The sequence below is a fragment of the Malaclemys terrapin genome, chromosome 3 (genome assembly GCF_027887155.1).
Source record: "Malaclemys terrapin pileata isolate rMalTer1 chromosome 3, rMalTer1.hap1, whole genome shotgun sequence".
NCBI lineage: Eukaryota > Metazoa > Chordata > Testudines > Emydidae > Malaclemys > Malaclemys terrapin.
In genome coordinates, this window is record NC_071507.1 from 179,569,059 (window position 1) to 179,587,851 (window position 18,793).

An 18,793-nucleotide genomic window follows, 5' to 3' on the forward strand; every position below is an offset into this window, starting at 1 on the left:
GCAGATGGTTCTGGGTACAGCCTCACCCCTCCCTCCATGAAAGGAACGGCAGACAACACGTTTCGCACCTTTTTTCCTGGGTGAACACAGCAGACGCCATACCATGGCAAGCATGGAGCCCACTCAGCTCAAGACAGCAGTCATGAACATTGTAAACACCTCGCGCATTATCGTGAAGTTTATGCTGAACCAGGACCAGAAAAATGAGGCAAGGAGGAGGCGGTGATGGCAGCGCGGTGACGAGAGTGATGAGGACATGGACATGGACACAGAATTTTCTCAAACCGCGGGACCCGGTGCTTTGGAGATGATGTTGTTGATGGGGCAGGTTCTATTCATGGAACGCCGATTCTGGGCCCGGGAAACAAGCACAGACTGGTGGGACCGCATAGTGTTGCAGGTGTGGGACGATTCCAGTGGCTGCAAAACCTTCGCATGCGTAAGGGCACTTTCATGGAACTTTGTGACTTGCTTTCCCCTGCCCTGAAGCGCCAGAATACCAGGATGAGAGCAGCCCTCACAGTTGAGAAGCGAGTGGCAATAGCCCTGTAGAAGCTTGCAATGCCAGACAGCTACCGATCAGTCGGGAATGAATTTGGAGTGGGCAAATCTACTATGGGGGCTGCTGTCATGCAAGTAGCCAAAGCAATCATTGAGCTGCTGCTACGAAAGGTAGTGACTCTGGGAAATGTGCAGGTCATAGTGGATGGCTTTGCTGCAATGGGATTCCCTAACTGTGGTGGGGCGATAGATAGAACCCATATCCCTATCTTGGCACCGGAGCACCAAGGTACCCAGTACATAAACCGCAAGGGTTACTTTTCAATGGTGCTGCAAGCACTGGTGGATCACAGGGGACGTTTCACCAACATCAACGTGGGCTGGCCGGGAAGGGTTCATGACACTCGCGTCTTCAGGAACACTACTCTGTTTAAACAGCTGCAGCAAGAGACTTACTTCCCGGACCAGAAAATAACCGTTGGGGATGTTGAAATGCCTATAGTTATCCTTAGGGACCCAGCCTACCCCTTAACGCCATGGCTCATGAAGCCATACACAGGCAGCCTGGACAGGAGTCAGGAGCTGTTCAACTACAGGCTGAGCAAGTGCAGAATAGTGGTGGAATGTGTATTTGGCCATTTAAAAGGTCGCTGGCGCACTTTACTGACTCGCTCAGACCTCAGTCAAACCAATATCCCCATTCTAATTGCTGCTTGCTGTGTGCTCCACAATCTCTGTGAGAGTAAGGGGGAGACATTTATGGTGGGGTGGGAGGCTGAGGCAAATCGTCTGGCTGCTGATTACGTGCAGCCAGACACCAGGGCGATTAGAAGAGCACACCAGGAAGCGCGGCACATCAGAGAAGCTTTGAAAACCAGTTTCATGACTGGCCAGGCTACCGTGTGAAAGTTCTGTTTGTTTCTTGATGAAAATCTGCCCCCTTTATTGACTCATTCTCTGTAGGCAACCCACCCTCCCCCTTCGATCACAGCTTGCTTTCAAAGGAAATAAAGTCACTATTGTTTAAAAATCATGTATTCTTTATTAATTGATTATAAAAAGAGGGAGAGAACTGAGAAGGTAGCCTGGGTGGGGTTTGGGAGGAGGATCAGAGGGAAGGAAAAGGCCACTAAAAAAAGGTTAAAATAATGACAGCCTTTTGCTTGGGATGTCCACTGGGGTGAAGTGGGAGGGTGCACGGAGCCTCCCCACCCGCGTTCTTACACATCTGGGTGAGGAGGCTATGGAACATGGTGAGGGGGAAGGGGGGTTATACAGGGGCTGTAGCACCAGTCTGTGATCCTGCTGCTGTTCCTGAAGCTCCACCAGACGCCGGATCATGTCTGTTTGCTCACGCAGCACCCCAGTGTTGCATCCTGCCTCCTCTGATCTGCCTGCCGCCACCTCTCATCTCGAGCGTCTCTCCGCTCCTCACGTTGGTCCCTTCTGTACTCACGTTGGTCCCTCATGTCCTCATGTTGGTCCCTCCTGTCCTTATGTTCACTGGCATCTTTCCTACATTTTGAAACCGTGTCCTTCCACTCATTCAGATGAGCTCTTTCATTGCAGGTGGATTCCATGATTTCCACAAACATCTCGTCTCGCGTCCTCTTTTTCCGACGCCTTATCTGAGATAGCCTTTGGGACGGAGGAGGGAGGCTTGAAAAATTTGCAGCTGCTGGAGGGAGGGGAAAAAAGGAGAGAATTTTTTAAAAAGATACATTTTACAGAACAATGCTTATACTCTTTCACGGTGAACAACACTATTCACATTACATAGCACATGTGATTTCTGTGCAAGGTCGCATTTTGCCTCTTAATATTGAGTGCCTGTGGCTTTGCTGCTAGAGATCACAGACACAGGTCCGGGCAACAGAATTCGGCTTGCATGCAGCCATGGTAAGTCATTGTCTTTCGGCTTCTGTGTCCTACTTTCCCACATACCAAGCAAAGCCCGTTGAGTGCTGCAGTTTTCCTGTTAACCTTCAGCAGCAGAAAACAAACTAACCCCCCCGCATCCAATTCTCTGGGATGATCGCTTTATCCCTCCCCCCACCGCGTGGCTGGTATCAGGGAAGATCCCTGCTAGCCACACGTGAAAAGCTTAGTGCCAAACTCCTCCCCTCCCCCCGTGCTTGGCTTACTACAGGGAAGGATTTCTTTTCAGCCACAAGCAAACAGCCCAGTAGGAAGGGCCACCTCTGTCACCTTAATTAAATTCCCGTATTTCAACCAGGTTACCATGAGCGATATCACTCTCCTGAGGATTACACAGCGAGATAAAGAACGGATGTTGCTTGAATGCCAGCAAACACCAGGACCATACGCTGCCAGACTTTGTCATGCAATGATACCAGATTACTTGCTACTAGCATGGCGTGGTCAAGTGTCCTACCATGGAGGACAGAATAAGGCTGCACTGCCCAGAAACCTTCTGCAAAGGCTTTTGGAGTACCTCCAGAAGAGCTTCATGGAGATGTCCCTGGAGGATTTCCGCTCCATCCCCAGACACGTTAACAGACTTTTCCAGTAGCTGTACTGGCCGCGAATGCATCCCAAGTCCTCAGGGCAAATTAATCATTAAAAAATGCTTGCTTTTAAACTATGTTTTATATTTTAAAAGGTAAACTCACCTGAGGTCCCTTCCATGGGGTCATGGTCTTGGGTACTGGCTTGGGAGGCTTGGGAGGGTACTTCAGTCAGGCTGAGAAAAAGATCCTGGCTGTTGGGGAGAATGGAGTGCTGTGTGCTCTCCGCAAGCTCGTCCTCCTCCTCCTCTTCCCTGTCTGCAGAATCCTCAGGTGTGGCTGATGAGATTACCGCTGCCTCGGAATCCACGGTCAGAGGTGTGGTAGTGGTGCATGCAGCTAGAATTGCATGCAGCTCAGCGTAGAAGCGGCATGTCTGCGGCTCTGACCCGGAGCGACTGTTTGCCTCCTTTGTTTTCGGATAGGCTTGTCTGAGCTCCTTGACTTTCACACGGCACTGCTCTGAGTCCCTATTGTGGCCTCTCTCCATCATGCCCTTGGAGATTTTTTCAAAAGTTTTGGCATTTCGTCTTTTCGAACGAAGTTCTGCTAGCACTGAATCCTCTCCCCATATAGCGATCAGATCCAGTATCTCCCGTACGGTCCATGCTGGTGCTCTTTTTCGATTATCGGCCTGCATGGTTACCTGTGCTGATGAGCTCTCTGTGGTCACCTGTGCTCTCCTGTGCTGGGCAAACAGGAAATGAAATTCAAATGTTCGCGGGGCTTTTCCTGTCTACCTGGCCAGTGCATCAGAGTTCAGATTGCTGTCCAGAGCGGTCACAGTGGTGCACTGTGGGATAGCTCCCGGAGGCCAATACCATCAAATTGCAGCCACACTAGCCCTAATTCAAAATGACAATATCTATTTTGGCGCTACTCCGCTCATCAGGGAGGAGTACAGAAATCGATTTTAAGAGCCCTTTATATAAATGGCTTCGTTGTGTGGATGAGTGCAGGGTTAATTCGATTTAACACTGCTAAATTAGAATTAAACTCATAGTGTAGACCAGGCCTCAGGCTCACACCATGCTTACAAGCTTCTGCTTTGCTTTTTCAAGCAGTTTGTCTGTGGTTTTGTCTTCTGCCTTCACCCACTCCCACATCCCCCTACCCAAAACAATACCCATACAGTCCAAAGCTCCTGGGGAGGTGCACATAATCCTTTTGTTTTAGGTGAGAGCTTGTGATTAACTTATTCTTACAGTTAATCTCCATCAATATCAAGGTTTTGACTCAACTCTTAACAAGGTTTCCACTAGCTCATAACAGTATTTTACAAATATTAAGTACAACAGAAAAGATGTTCCATTTTTTAAAAACTCCAGTGGAAATCTCTTTATTTTTTCCACACAAACATATGTATGTACCTCCTAAAGATTCACTTGTGGTCTTTACATTCCAAATATTGCAGTAGTGTGTTTGTGTCTGAGAACTTGAATGTGAAGCTGAATAGAAAAGGACTATAAAGAAAAAGGACATCTAATCTGTTGTCATTGTTCAGTGTAGCAGAAATGCAAAAACTAAAGTTTGCAGAGTCATAATTCATGTAAGCATGTCCTAAGTCCTATTGACTTCAGTTAGGGTCACTGTTTTTAATGGGACTTAAACATGAATAAAATTAAACATATGCTTAAGTACTTCATTAAACTGGAGCCATTGGGGAAATAAAATTAGATTTTTTTTAAAAACAGTTTCAGTTTTGGTAATCTCAGGTGATATATTACAAATAATGTAAGTCAATATTTTAGAAATATGATTAGCACCCTGACAAGTGATCCCTTTACATGTAATACAGTGGTCCCTTTAAATGTAATACTGTAGTTGCTGCTTTGTGCATCCAGCAATATGCTGAACATAAAAGGTTTTCCATATACCTATGAAATGTTTAATTTCCTACCCATTTTATTTAGAAGACACACAGACAATGTAGCAACATATTTAACTTTCATTCTCCTGTTAATCTTTCCTTCTGTTAATATAATAGAGTCTTGTACAAACAGAAGTCTTTTGTTCTCTTCAAGTGTTTTTCTATCTGCATAATGCAAAAGGGCGTTCCTGTTTCTTTAAAAAAAAATCTGTTGATGTTAATATTGCTTTAGGCCGACAGATTGATATGTACCTGGCTGGGAGCAACATGACCTAGCAAAACACTTCAGTGTTAATAAGACATAAAGTCATACCATTTGTCATCTAGCACAGAGGGCACACAAATTATAGAACAGCTTGATAGGTTGTATGAGAGTCTGATTATTTTGTTTTTGTCGTAGCTACAGAGCAGATAGCTTTGAAACCTTCCTGTGTTCTACTGGGACAGAAGAATGTTCATGTCATGACGACCTGACTGAATGTTTAGTTGCGCACTGCACTGACTCAGAAGCCTTAAGTGCTCCTAACCTATACTCCAAAGCAGCAGATTCTCCTAAATCAAAGGAAAGAAAACTCCATGAAGAAAGTTACTAGCCGTTATCACAGGGTGTAAATCCTCTGGGATTGCAATCAAAATGTGAAATTTTGGGATTAACTCACTGGGTGTAATCAGGAAGCATAACTTTCTTTAAGGTACAGTGCATTTTGCTTTGTGCAAACTTATTTATTTTTATCTGTATCAGTAATATTTTCAAAATGAGAATTTTGTGATGCTAAAGGGATTCCATCAAAATATAAATTTTACCGCTATTAATATTATTATTCACACTTCTGCCTCATTTTATGTTACAAATAGCATTTTAAACTGTTGTAATGAAAGAGTTTAAAAATTGCCAGTGTCTCAGGTTTTTTTTTATACTTTATGCATTTGTCTGCACTATGTGTATCCTTTGTGTTGTCGGTCAGTTCTCCTGTTGGGTGAGTGGCTCTTTCCCAGAAACAAGGGAGACATTTAAATAAAGTAGAAAATGATTATTTTAAATCTATAAAAGCTGGGTTTAAAACAGGGAACTTGGGCAAATGACTAAAACTACTTTCAATTTATTTGTGAAAAGGCTGAGATTTTATCTTAGTGGTGTCCCTTTAACCAAAGATGCATTGTTCTAAACACTGTGATTACATGGTTTTTTTCTGATGCAGTATAGTTTTAAAGTAAATTATAAATAGAAATTATTTCATAAATGAATCGGTGACTGGATGGTGGTGGATTTTATCTCACAATGAAATAGTATCTAGAGAGATTACTATTTGTTATAACTCTTCAGCAGCTTCATCACAAACAGGATCTAAGATATTTTAGACTCCCTTCTGCTCGAACTTTTAACATGTATTTAGTCTTTTCCATGTAGGACTGTATAAAAGTGTGGGTCAGATAGAGGAAATCTCTGAGTCTGTCCACATGGAGTTTTCTAGTATTCTACTGGGGGAACAGAATTTGACCTCCTCTCTGGAATGAACTACTGCCCCCAAATCTGGTGGATCCTGTAGGACCCGTGGAAGCTGAGGGACAACCACACAGAGATCCTCTGCCTGCACACTGGTTTTGGACCTTGGAAGGACTCTCACAATCCAGTCCCTATCAGAATGGTTCTGTGGAACGTGGTACTGGGGTGTGTAGGCAGCACTCTGCAGGAAAGATAATATATCCCAGGCTGTGTTACATTTTCCTAAGAATCTCCATGGGGTTGGATGGGGGAGAAGTTTGCCCACTTCTCTGTGGCCTGCCCGGTCACCAGTGCCTCCTCACACCTTTGAAATATCTCTGTGAAGCCCAGAATAGGTGTGTTTGGGGTAGAACCTAGAGGCAGCTGAGCCCCTCTGTTAACCAGGAGCAAGACGATCTATGCACATAGGGTCCACTATGTGCATGGAGCTGGGAGAGGGTATGATCTGGGCCAGTATTATCATGGGAACATTTTCCACTCAGCTCCTACCTGCTACTTCAGCCATCCGCTCCTAGCCCTGGTTTGCTCCTTCCTGCTGCTCAACAAACTCAATGTGTTTTATACATGTAATTCTTTTTAAGGGAGTTTGAAAGTGGTGTCTGAAAGAGCTGCTTTAATCAAAAGCCAGAAGCTGATCAAAGCAACACTTAAAAGTCGAACTAGGGTCAGAGCAGAGCTGCTTGACTGGCAATAGGGTTGGGGATCTAGGCTGGGAGAGGAGTAAAGCATGTCAATTGAACTACAGTCGAAACTGCTGATTAGTGATTTTTTTTCTCTCCAGAGTAACACCTGCAAAGTTTATGAGATCCCGCAGGAAAATCAAATCTGCATTAGAATACTTTGTTTCCTGCAGGGAGGAATGTCAAAGCATCTACAGGATGCAATCCTATTGCCTAAATGTATTTATTGCCACATCATATATTAGGCTTAGTCTGCAGTATTATCGTAATGCTGGACTGTCACCCAGCTCTACATATGCTTTTCAAGAAGTGGGTCCTAGACCTGCTGCTGGGCTAGCAAGGGATTAAAGAATGAAATGTATGGTTGGCTATACATTCCTAGACGAAAAACAAACAAAAACCCCCTTAAACCAGAGTTAAGGCTGAGAATAGGTTTCCAATGAAAACTAACAATGTTGTCAGAAGGTTATAGTTAAGAAACAAACAGAAACTAAATACCCAAACATCAATAAATGTTCAGTTAAGGATCCCCTAAAATCTTTTTACTGTCCTAGATCTTCTTCCTCCATTCTATACCTCCCCTAAAATTATGCAACACCTTAATTAAAGAGTCTTGTAACTGCTGTGAGACCCACTGTCAAGACTCACATAATTCAGACTTAGTTTATGAGCTTCCCCCCTTCTGTGATATGTAAAATGTGGGATTTAGAGAGGTTATGAGCATGGTCCTTCTGGAGATTAGGAATTCCACAAATTCAACAGAATTTACAACTTTTCCCAGACATCTAAAATTAATTATAACCCCCCCACACCCCGACAGAGTTCCCAGTGTGCATTTTTGAATAACTCTTATATTTGGAAAGTAAACTTTGGGAAAGTAGTTTAATATATGAGATCTCAATAAAGATGTGTAATTAAGACCCATTTGAACTTTATATGGCAAGATTTATTACAAACTAGAAGAGGTAAAAAACCGACCCTTTTTTTCCAAAACTGAATAAATATCAAAATTTCAGAACATCATAACTCAAAATGATTTGTATTTCTGGCTTCAAATTTTTCAAATAAATTCAGCTCTGGCTTGGGTCTAGCATGAGAAACTTCAGGCTCAAAGCAGTTTGTTTTTTACTTTATAAAGTAAGCTTTAAAAAGGGCCAAAACTAAGTCTTAAAGGGGGAACTGTTATTCATGCTTAATTAATGAAAGGAAATTTGTAAATTGTAAATTGTAAATTGGAATTCTCTGTTTCTCCATAGAAGTAGAACACCACAAGTTGTAGCATTGCAAATTTCTCTGCACTGAACTGACAATAATGCCTCAGGCCGGACCACCAAAACTAATAAATGATCATATCCTTTAATTGATTTATTGCTTGGTGGATTTATGCAATATCTAGTTGAGCTTTTTGTATTGGCAGCAGAGTCCTGTGGCACCTCATAGACTAACAGATGTATTGGAGCATGAGCTTTCGTGGGTGAATACTCTGGACCAAGTGGGTATTCACCCACGAAAGCTCATGGTCCAATATGTCTGTTAGTCTATAAGGTGCCACAGGACTCTGCTGCTTTTACAGATCCAGACTAACATGGCTACCCCTCTGATACTTTTTGTATTGGTTATCTGTAGATCTGGTCAGGAAATGGTGGTTCATTCCTGTAGAAAATTTAGATGATACATTTTTCATTTTTGTCAAAACTTCCTGCAGGAATTTTGGGGGTTACAGTGAAAAATTAGCCCCTTCAAAGAAACTGATTTTTTTTTTCTGGCTGAAAATTTTCAGCCAAAGCCCAAAGGCTTTTGATTTTGGGGCTGAAATGTTTCCTATTTCAGTGGCCAAAAATGAAAAAGAAAATTGGTTGTATGGCAAAAAATGAGCCCTTGGTCTCTTGTGAATTGTTTGATACCTTGTCTGTTTGAGAGTGGCAGCATTGCTTTCCTAGCAGGTTTTCCACTTTGGTATGGATGTTTTGGGGTGATTTTCAAAGCCACAGAGGGAAATTAGGCAACAATGAGCAGATACATTTTTCATTAGCAAAACCCTAGCAGGGACAGTTATATATTTATTGCAACAGTATGTATATTAATCTTTGTGAAGGGTGCCAATGTTAAAGAAAAAAAAACCTCCTTGTTTTTCTCACTCTGGGCAAGGACACTAATTTCAAAGACTGGATTTGAAATAGTTTTATTTTTAATCCAAAATTGCTAGAAAGCCGGGTGGTCCCCTTCCCCTTTTTGAGCTCTTCTGCATGGTATACTTGAAAGTTTGGCAACTTGCATTCTGAATTCTTACTCCGAGATTCTGTTGCCTGGAAACATGAGTCAGCAGAGGAAATCATTATTGGATCACTTTCAGTGCAGAAGAAATCCAGTCTTCATGTTGAACTAGTTTTCAGGACCAAAATAACAAATGAGATAAAAATAAAAAGTACAGCAAAGAAAGTGGCAGCTCAGAGATCAGACCAGTACTCTTACAGCATATATCTTTTTATGGAAACAGAAGCAAAACTGTTTTTGGCTGGACAAAGGGGTAGGATTATTTTCTGTGTCCTGTCATCAGCCTTAATCCTCAACCTCTATGTTCAGTGATGAGATACTTTCCAAATTGGTACCATTAGGAAGCAATTTCTGATCTAATTCCATTGAAGAGGTACGAATTCTAAGATATGATTACAGAAAAGGGTGCTGTCGGAGTTCTAGCTAGGATAACTGTGTTTGATGTTAAAGCTTTAATGTTGCTTTTAAAATTGTAATGCTGAGGTGGGGCCTAGCGAATTGCCATAACCTGACTCCTAAGTGAAAAAGGAGATCTTTTCATGGTGAGATTCCATTAGCCTTTTGGAGCCTAATAGGTAAGTGACTACAATTAACACTTTGTATAGATTAGAGCTGACCAGGGTATGACAACTCCGTCTGGTGACAACCTTCACAGTTTTAAAATTTGTTTTCATTATGCAATGGAATGAAAAGAAAACATTTTGAATGGTTTTGTGAAAAGGATGAGGCTGGGTTGCGCATTGGCCTAGGTTGTGGGAGAGTCAGGTTCAAGTCCCTGCTCTGTCTGATTCAGAGTAGAGGTTTTTGTCCCAAATAATTGCAAATCATGCTGAGTCTCCCACATCCTAGGCCAGTACCCTGACCACCTGGCTTCTCTCTCTGTAAAAACATTCCTGACAAAAGTTTCACAGAAATTGATACAACTTCAAAGAATCAGCATATTTTGCCAAAATTTCACTTTGGCGGAAATGTTCTAGCCAGTTCTATTGTAGATGTGCATAGCCCTATACAAAAACCACACCATAGAGCACTACAGTGAATGACAATTCTGTGGTACGCCAGTGACAGTTTCCTTTTCTCTGAAGAGAACTGATGTGGTTTTGTACATGGCTGTAGTATTTATAGTCATTTGAATATAATTTTATTAGCACACAATCTTTAATGTGAGGTTTGTTAAATCAACATGCCTATGCCGCTCCCACCAGAATTTTGCTTAACAACCAAAGCCTAGTTCTGTTCTTTTCAACTCCTTTTTCTTCACTTATGTGTAACTCTGCTCATGAAAGGTGCTCATGGGCATGCCCAGAGAACAGCTCCTATCATTTATCGATGGGACAGGTACAGCAAAGGAAGTGGACATACAGCTTCCTCACACTGGCCTGACATTGTGTTTCAGTCCTGATTTAAAGGACGGCCTCTGGGAGTGAAAGTGCCCACTTTGGTGTTATTGAGAGTCAAATGGGAACCAATTAGTGCCATTTGTAGTATTTTTTTTAGTGATGTGGATGGCTAGCCACAGTTGAGCTAACTCAGTTATTTTGCATAAGCAAACCAATCCCTATCAGATGTAGTGTCGTAACTAATGGGTCCTGTAGATGTTCATATTTGATTTCCAGAATAGAAAGGGTGTGAAATTAAAAAACATTTCTAGACACTGTCCCTCTCTCTAATTTAATAAACTTATTGGGATTAACTTCTTGAGTGCATAAGTATGTTTTAAAAGGACAGTGTCAATTACTCTTGGCAGATTTTAATTTTTTTCTCTCATTTGTATTATTCTTAAATACCAAAATACCATTTCTCTCCTGACTGTTTCTTTTATTTTCCATTTAGTAGCCATATATTTTCCCCTTTTCCTCACATATTTCTTGGGGAACACTTAATAGACATCTACTTAAATAGATACAGACTCCACTGGCCTTTTTTCCATAACCCCACTTTCTGCAGTCAGTAGACCCCTTATTCATCAAAGGACTTAGGCACCTAACTCCCACTTTAGGCTACGAAATCCCAAATCCTCAAAACCCCTGCTGAGGTGACACCTAAAGTTCTTCAGCCCCTAAATTTACAACATTTGGTACCTAGGCAACTTGAAGTTTCTGCCTCTGGGCATGAGTTCAGCTACCTATGTCTGACAGCTGGCACCTCTTTCATGGAAAAGCCTCAATGGGGATTATCGTACCAGGTGAAACTAAGCATTCCCCACACATGTGGGACCCTATCCTATAGGCTTGCTCAGACACACACACACAGGGAGGGGGAGATGATAACAGCCTCCTTATAACCTTTAGCCCAGTAGTAGGGAACTCATCTGGGATGTGTGAGGCCCTGGTATAATTCCCCTCTCTGCCTGATGAGGAGAAGGGATTTGAACATGGGTTTCCCATTTTTAGGTGAGTGCCCTGACCACTGGACTACAGAGTCATTCTCTCTCTTTTCAAATGCATATTTAATTATTTACACACAGTGGAGCAGCTTCAGCAGGAGAGATTTCCACATCAGACTATCTCAGGCACTCACCTGAGAGATCATAGAATATCAGAGTTGGAAGGGACCTCAAGAGGTCATCTAGTCCAACCCCCTGCTCAAAGCAGGACCAATTCCCAGCTAAATCATCCCAGCCAGGGCTTTGTCAAGCCGGGCCTTAAAAACCTCCAAGGAAGGAGACTCCACCACCTCCCTAGGTAACGCATTCCAGTGTTTCACCACCCTCCTAGTGAAATAGTTTTTCCTGATATCCAACCTGGACCTCCCCCACTGCAACTTGAGACCATTGCTCCTTGTTCTGTCGTCTGCCACCACTGAGAACAGCCGAGCTCCATCCTCTTTGGAACCCCCCTTCAGGTAGTTGAAGGCTGCTATCAAATCCCCCCTCATTCTTCTCTTCTGGAGACTAAACAATCCCAGTTCCCTCAGCCTCTCCTCATAAGTCATGTGCTCCAGACCCCTAATCATTTTTGTTGCCCTCCGCTGGACTCTTTCCAATTTTTCCACATCCTTCTTGTAGTGTGGGGCCCAAAACTGGACACAGTATTCCAGATGAGGCCTCACCAATGTCGAATAAAGGGGAACGATCACGTCCCTCGATCTGCTGGCAATGCCCCTACTTATACAGCCCAAAATGCCGTTAGCCTTCTTGGCAACAAGAGCACACTGTTGACTCATATCCAGCTTCTCGTCCACTGTGACCCCTAGGTCCTTTTCTGCAGAACTGCTACCTAGCCATTCGGTCCCTAGTCTGTAGCAGTGCATGGGATTCTTCCGTCCTAAGTGCAGGACTCTGCACTTGTCCTTGTTGAACCTCATCAGGTTTTTTTCGGCCCAATCTTCTAATTTGTCTAGGTCCCTCTGTATCCAATCCCTACCCTCTAGTGTATCTACCACGCCTCCTAGTTTAGTGTCATCTGCAAACTTGCTGAGAGTGCAGTCCACACCATCCTCCAGATCATTAATAAAGATATTAAACAAAACCGGCCCCAGGACCGACCCTTGGGGCACTCCGCTTGAAACCGGCTGCCAACTAGACATGGAGCCATTGATCACTACCCGTTGAGCCCGATGATCTAGCCAGCTTTCTATCCACCTTACAGTCCATTCATCCAGCCCATACTTCTTTAACTTGGCGGCAAGAATACTGTGGGAGACCGTATCAAAAGCTTTGCTAAAGTCAAGGAATAACACATCCACTGCTTTCCCCTCATCCACAGAGCCAGTTATCTCATCATAGAAGGCAATTAGGTTAGTCAGGCACGACTTCCCCTTCGTGAATCCATGCTGACTGTTCCTGATCACTTTCCTCTCCTCTAAATGTTTCATAATTGATTCCTTGAGGACCTGCTCCATGATTTTTCCAGGGACTGAGGTGAGGCTGACTGGCCTGTAGTTCCCCGGATCCTCCTTCTTCCCTTTTTTAAAGATGGGCACTACATTAGCCTTTTTCCAGTCATCTGGGACCTCCCCCGATCGCCATGAGTTTTCAAAAATAATGGCTAATGGCTCTGCAATCTCACCCGCCAACTCCTTTAGCACCCTCGGATGCAGCGCATCCGGCCCCATGGACTTGTGCACGTCCAGTTTTTCTAAATAGAAACCCAAGTTCAAATCCCTTCTCATCAGACAGAGGGGGGAATTGAACTTCAGTCTCCCACTTCCTCAGGGAGTGCCATAACCATTGGGCTAATGGTTCTGGGGGCTCGCCTTCCTCTCCCCTTTTCCAGTGAGAATAAGACTGCACACTGCCCACAGATGCAATCACCTTTCTGCGGATTCCCTGTTGGTGAGTTGCCAGGAGAGACAATGCGCAGAGAGCATTAGTCTCAACTGTCCTGGTTACCTTCTCTGCCCAATAATCCTCCTCCTACAAAGCCTTCTCTTCAGGCTCCAAGAAAAGGGGGATGGTACCATGGGAGCCGCACATCTCCCTTTCCACACAAGCCAAGCTATGTCTGTCCGTGTCTTAGCATTTCCAACTCTCACAAGCTTAGGTGTCTTTTAAAAACTCCAGCTCCTCAATTTATATGAATACCTGAAACTCTCATCTTATTAAATAAAAAAAAAGTAAGCTAGACATTGGCGTTTCAGAGGGGAGGGATATAGCTCAGTGGTTCGAGTATTGACCTGCTAAACCCAGGGTTGTGAATTCAATCCTTGAGGGGGCCATTTAGGGATCTGGGGCAAAAAATCTGTCTGGGGATTGGTCCTGCTTTGAGCAGGGGGTTGGACTAGATGACCTCCTGAGGTCCCTTCTAACTCTGATATTCTATGATTCTATTCTATATTCTAAAATGCACACCCTAAAGGTGCCAAGACCAGAAGAAATCCTCCTCCTTATTATCCTTAGCCCTGCTACCCATAATTTTTCCCAGATGTCTTTAGTTTTCCTTATCAGTTTTGTGTAGTTCATAATTTCTAATTTATATTGACTGTTGTCTCCTTCTCAATAATAGCTACATTTACTGTACTATATCAATTCTACTAAATATACATTCCTTGGCCCAGGCCTGGCACTGCACCCTCTTTTCTAAAGTCCCTATTCCAAGATCTCCAAATAGAAGTACTAGAAATAATGTAAATATTTACATTGTGGTAGTATAATATGGTTGAATTGGAGCCCCATAATACTGGATGCTATACAAACTTGCAGCCAATTTTCTGTATGAGGTTTGCACTTTGGTTGATCTTATTAAACGTGGGAGTTCTAGCTGAATCCTCTTTCTTTGACTGGATCTCCTTTTGCTATAGTCTTTCCCCTATTCTACCATGACTGATGCCCGAGATGGCTTCCTGGCTGAGAAGTAACTGACTTTGTAACCCTGGGGAAAGGACCACTGCAGAGTAATGCAAGTGGCTTTCTTTGTCAAGGTCTGGGTAGGGAAAAATTGAACTTGACCTTGAGTCTCTTCCCTGATACACTAGAATAGTAATCCTTAGTCAAAGTGGCCATCCTTCTCCTTCTATATTGCACAAACACCCCTTGCTGTAGGAATTTTGATTATTCCGTGGTTGGAGGTTGAATGCTGATCTCTCTGGATTCACATAGACTTCTTGCTACCACTTTCCATTTTTAGGATGGCTCTTTTCTTGTTTACAGTGCCAGTTATCTTTTCATGTGCAAGGCAGCATTGTCTGAAAGATCCCATTATATTGCCCTAAATTGCTTTGTTGGAGGCAACATCTATTGCTTTGATGCTGATGTGTCTCAGTGTGATCTTAGTCTCCTGTTTATCATGGATTTAAGCAGCAGTGGAAGGTATTTTTCCTCTGTAGCCTCTCCAGGGTGAGTGACAATGTGATAAATCAAAGAGAAACTCTCTATCAGTAGCCAGGATATTGGGCTATTCTGCTGCTGCACTAGCCTTCTCAATTGATCTGGTCACTGTCTCCGATTGTTGCTTGGAATTTCACAGGCATTTAAAACTTCTGCCTGTGACACCCACTTGTAGCTGAGAGAGAGAGAGAGAGAGAGACATAAATCTGGGCTGTACATGCCAAGTCCAGTGGACCAGGAAAACGGGGCTCACTGTGATCACTGCCTGGAGCCAGGGGTCAGCATTTGACAACTCAGGTACCACATTCTGGGTGGGTGGGGCTCAGCCTCCCAAGTTTAAAAGAAATGGCTGGTCTTGTTGGTTGGAAGGGATGTCAGTCATCTTACAGCTAGTAAGAAACAACCCTTCCATAGCTTGGTTATACTGGCATTAAAAGCCCTCTCTCAAGCAGCTGGGAGAATCAATGAAGGGCTCATTCTGCCTACGCGGAGATGCGGCCAGGAGGCTCCACCTACCGCCCTGTCCACAGGCGCAGCCTCTGCAGTTCCCATTGGCTGTAATTCCTGGCCAATGGGAGCTGCAGAGCCAGCGCTTGGGGCGGGGGCAGCGTGTGGCGCCCCCTGGCTGCCCCTATGCATAGGAGCGGAGTGGGGACATGCCGCGTTTCTGGGAACCGCACGGAGTCACGGCAGGCAGGGAGCCTGCCTTAGCTCTGCTGTGCCGCCGACCGGACTTTTAACGGCTTGGTCAGTGGTGCCGACCGGGAGCTGCCAGGGTCCCTTTTCTACTGGGCATTCCGGTCGAAAATCGGACACCTGGCACCCCTAGATCAAGGCTCTGATTTTAAACTGCATTTGAGTAGGCAGATATTCAGAGACTTAGTAGTAGTGTTGCCGGCACAGAGGGCCCGAGGGGGGTAACAGCGGGGTTTGTTGCCCGGTGTGCTTCGCGCCAATGAACACACCAGGGTGGAGAAGCAGACAAAGTTTATTCAAGAGTTCTGAATAGGCACTAGGAGACCAGCATGTCTCAAATCAAGCGCACTGATACAAGCAGTTTTTTCCTTTTTATTCTTTTTTTTTCCTTCCCTACCTCCGCCCCTTCCTCCCCCTTCCTCCCTCTGCAGCAGTTACATTAAACAACCTTGGCTGTGCAGCTTGTTCGCACTGTTCCTTTCTGCAAGTAATCTTGTCCTTCAGCTAGTAGCATGTAGGTTCCCCTTATCACTACCGCTTGCCAGCTGCTGGCCTGTGAGGTTAGTAAAGTTTAACATGGAGGGGCTTTGGTTCACTTTGGCCTAGTGCGGGGTGGCTTCATTGACTCTCGTGGTCTTACAACCCCCTCCGAGTTACCTAGGGTGATGCCTAGTTCTAATCCTGTCACTGTCCTGCTGTGTCCTGCTGTGTCACGTTGAGCATGTCACTTCACCTCTCTGAGTTCTCACTTTCACCATCTGTAAAATGGAGTTAGATTTACAAAGGAGAATAAGGATCACTATCTAATGGGTTCATATGGCCCCCATCACCAGAACATCTTATCACTTAGATTACGAATGTGAAGTATTATTATTTCTTATATACATTTGAAAATCCCCTCATTCTGGCCATAACCAATAGAATATTTTTACAACTAATTATTAACCAATGCAATGTTAGAAAGAGCTTACTTTTTTAAATGGCCCTTTCCTAGGGGCTTTCCATTTTTTGCATTTGAAACTTGTTGACTGTTATAAAATTTCAGACTAGCCAGTTAAGACCACATGTGTCCTAATTTTCATATTTAGAATCAGGGGCAGCTCTATGTATTTTGCCGCCCCAAGCACGGCAGTCAGGTGGCTTTCGGCGGCGTGCCTGTGGGAGGTCCGGCTGGTAACGCGGATTCAGCGGCATGCCTGCGGGAGGTCCGCTGGTCCTGCGGTTTCGGCATACCCGCCGCCGAATTGCTGCCAAAGTCGCAGGACTGGTGGACCTCCTGCAGGCGCGCCACCGAAAGCTCCCTGCCGCCCCCACAGCGACCGGCAGGCCGCCCCCGCGGCTTGCCGCCCCAGGCACACGCTTGGTGTGCTGGTGCCTGGAGCCGCCCCTGTTTGGAATGTGAGATATTAACAAAGGACAAGGTCCTTCCTTAGGAATGAAATGGTCACTGACTGGTATATAGAAGTGTTTTGGGCTTAGGTGGAATGTGAGTGGCTGAAGATTCTTTCAGAAATACTCAAGCTAAAAATCACTGTTAATGGAGAAAAGTAATGCTTGATGGTTTTCTCACTTATATCAGTTTTATTTTGATGTAACTCATTGACTTTTTTGGAGTTAGAGCTGATTTACACAAGTATAAATGAGAGGAGAATTAGACCCATTAACCCAACAGTTTAAAATGGCTTCATTTTCCCTGATCATTTAATTTACTTGTGTCTGTGATGGTGGTTTCTGAAGTATTCACAGATCTGGAGATGGAATTTCTGCTCTTTCCATTGGCTGACTTGCTATGAAAGTGCTGAAGACATATTTTTACATTCCACTTAACAATACACATATTTCTATTCTAAAGAAAGAAAAGATAATAGAGTAACATGTGTTTTTTTGAGTGGGGCAGAGTTTATAAACTGGAAGAACCTTGCAAATTTCCTATAGAATGTGTTCCCACCTATAAGAATTAGATGCAAATACCATTGAAGCATATGATGCTGTAAAAACATAAAATTTAGGTGACAGTGTGTCCTTAAAAACAAACAAAACATGGGTATAGAGTCACCAATAACATTTTCCTAAGTGGACATGATCAGGTCTGACGGATCTTGCAAGTTAAGGCTAATGGTCTCGTTTATTAACTAACAACCTCTATAGAAAAAATGTTTATAAAATGGATGATTGCTGAATGGCATTTAACTTCCTGATGGTGGCTAAATGTTGGGAGCAAGTAGGCTGACCACATCTTTTTCCAGAAGAAAGCATTTGTTATGCAGGCTTGAGAGTTTGCTACAACCAGTCATATAGAACTCAAATGGTGCCTGCCCTTTCACCGTGAAAAGAGGCCTTACCCAGAAATGTTTATAATTTAGTCAGAGAATATCTTGGTTCTGGATGTGGGAGGGGGGTTCAGCATGTGAACAAAGTGATAACATTGTTGTTAGCAGGTGTTTCATTATTTCCATGTTATTTTTTTAAAATGTGTTATGTAGATGTATGTAACTATCAGGGCCGGCTCTGGCTTTTTTGCCACCCCAGGCAAAAAAGCCGCCGGCCGCCCTCCCCCCTCCCCCGCGGGAGGGGGGGGGAGGGCAGCGAGTCCCGGCGGGGGCTCCGCTCTCCCCCTGGCGGCCGGGGGGAGAGCGCCGGGGGGGGAGGGCGGCCGGAGCCCTGGGAGGAGGGCGGCGAGCCCCGGCCTGGGCTCCGCTCTCCCCCCGGCGGCCAGAGCGCAGGTGGCAGGGTGGCGAGAGGGCGGTGAGCCCCAGCCGGGGGGAGAGCCCCAGCCAGGGCTCGCCGCTCTCCCCCCGACGGCCGGGGGGAGGGTGGCCAGAGCGCCGGGGGAAGGGCAGTGAGCCCGGCCGTGGCCCCGCTCTCCCGGGGGGCCGGAGCACTGCGCCGCCCCCCTCCAGGTGCCGCCCCAAGCACAAGCTTGGTGGGCTGGTGCCTGGAGCCGGCCCTGGTAACTATACCTACAACTATGAG

General features: G+C 44.5%; 1 protein-coding gene across 4 annotated transcripts in view; it reads left to right on the top strand.

The window, feature by feature from the left end:
• Positions 1–5,240: 5,240 nt before the first annotated feature.
• GREB1 (growth regulating estrogen receptor binding 1) overlaps positions 5,241–18,793 on the top strand; it is a 97,941-nt gene continuing 84,388 nt past the window's right edge. For 3 of the 4 annotated variants that reach the window (XM_054021970.1, XM_054021969.1, XM_054021971.1), the window contains exon 1: positions 5,241–5,591. The gene's annotated coding sequence lies outside the window, so the exon portion shown is untranslated. The remainder of the gene's footprint in view (positions 5,592–18,793) is intronic. The other variant, XM_054021972.1, reaches the window with a different exon arrangement.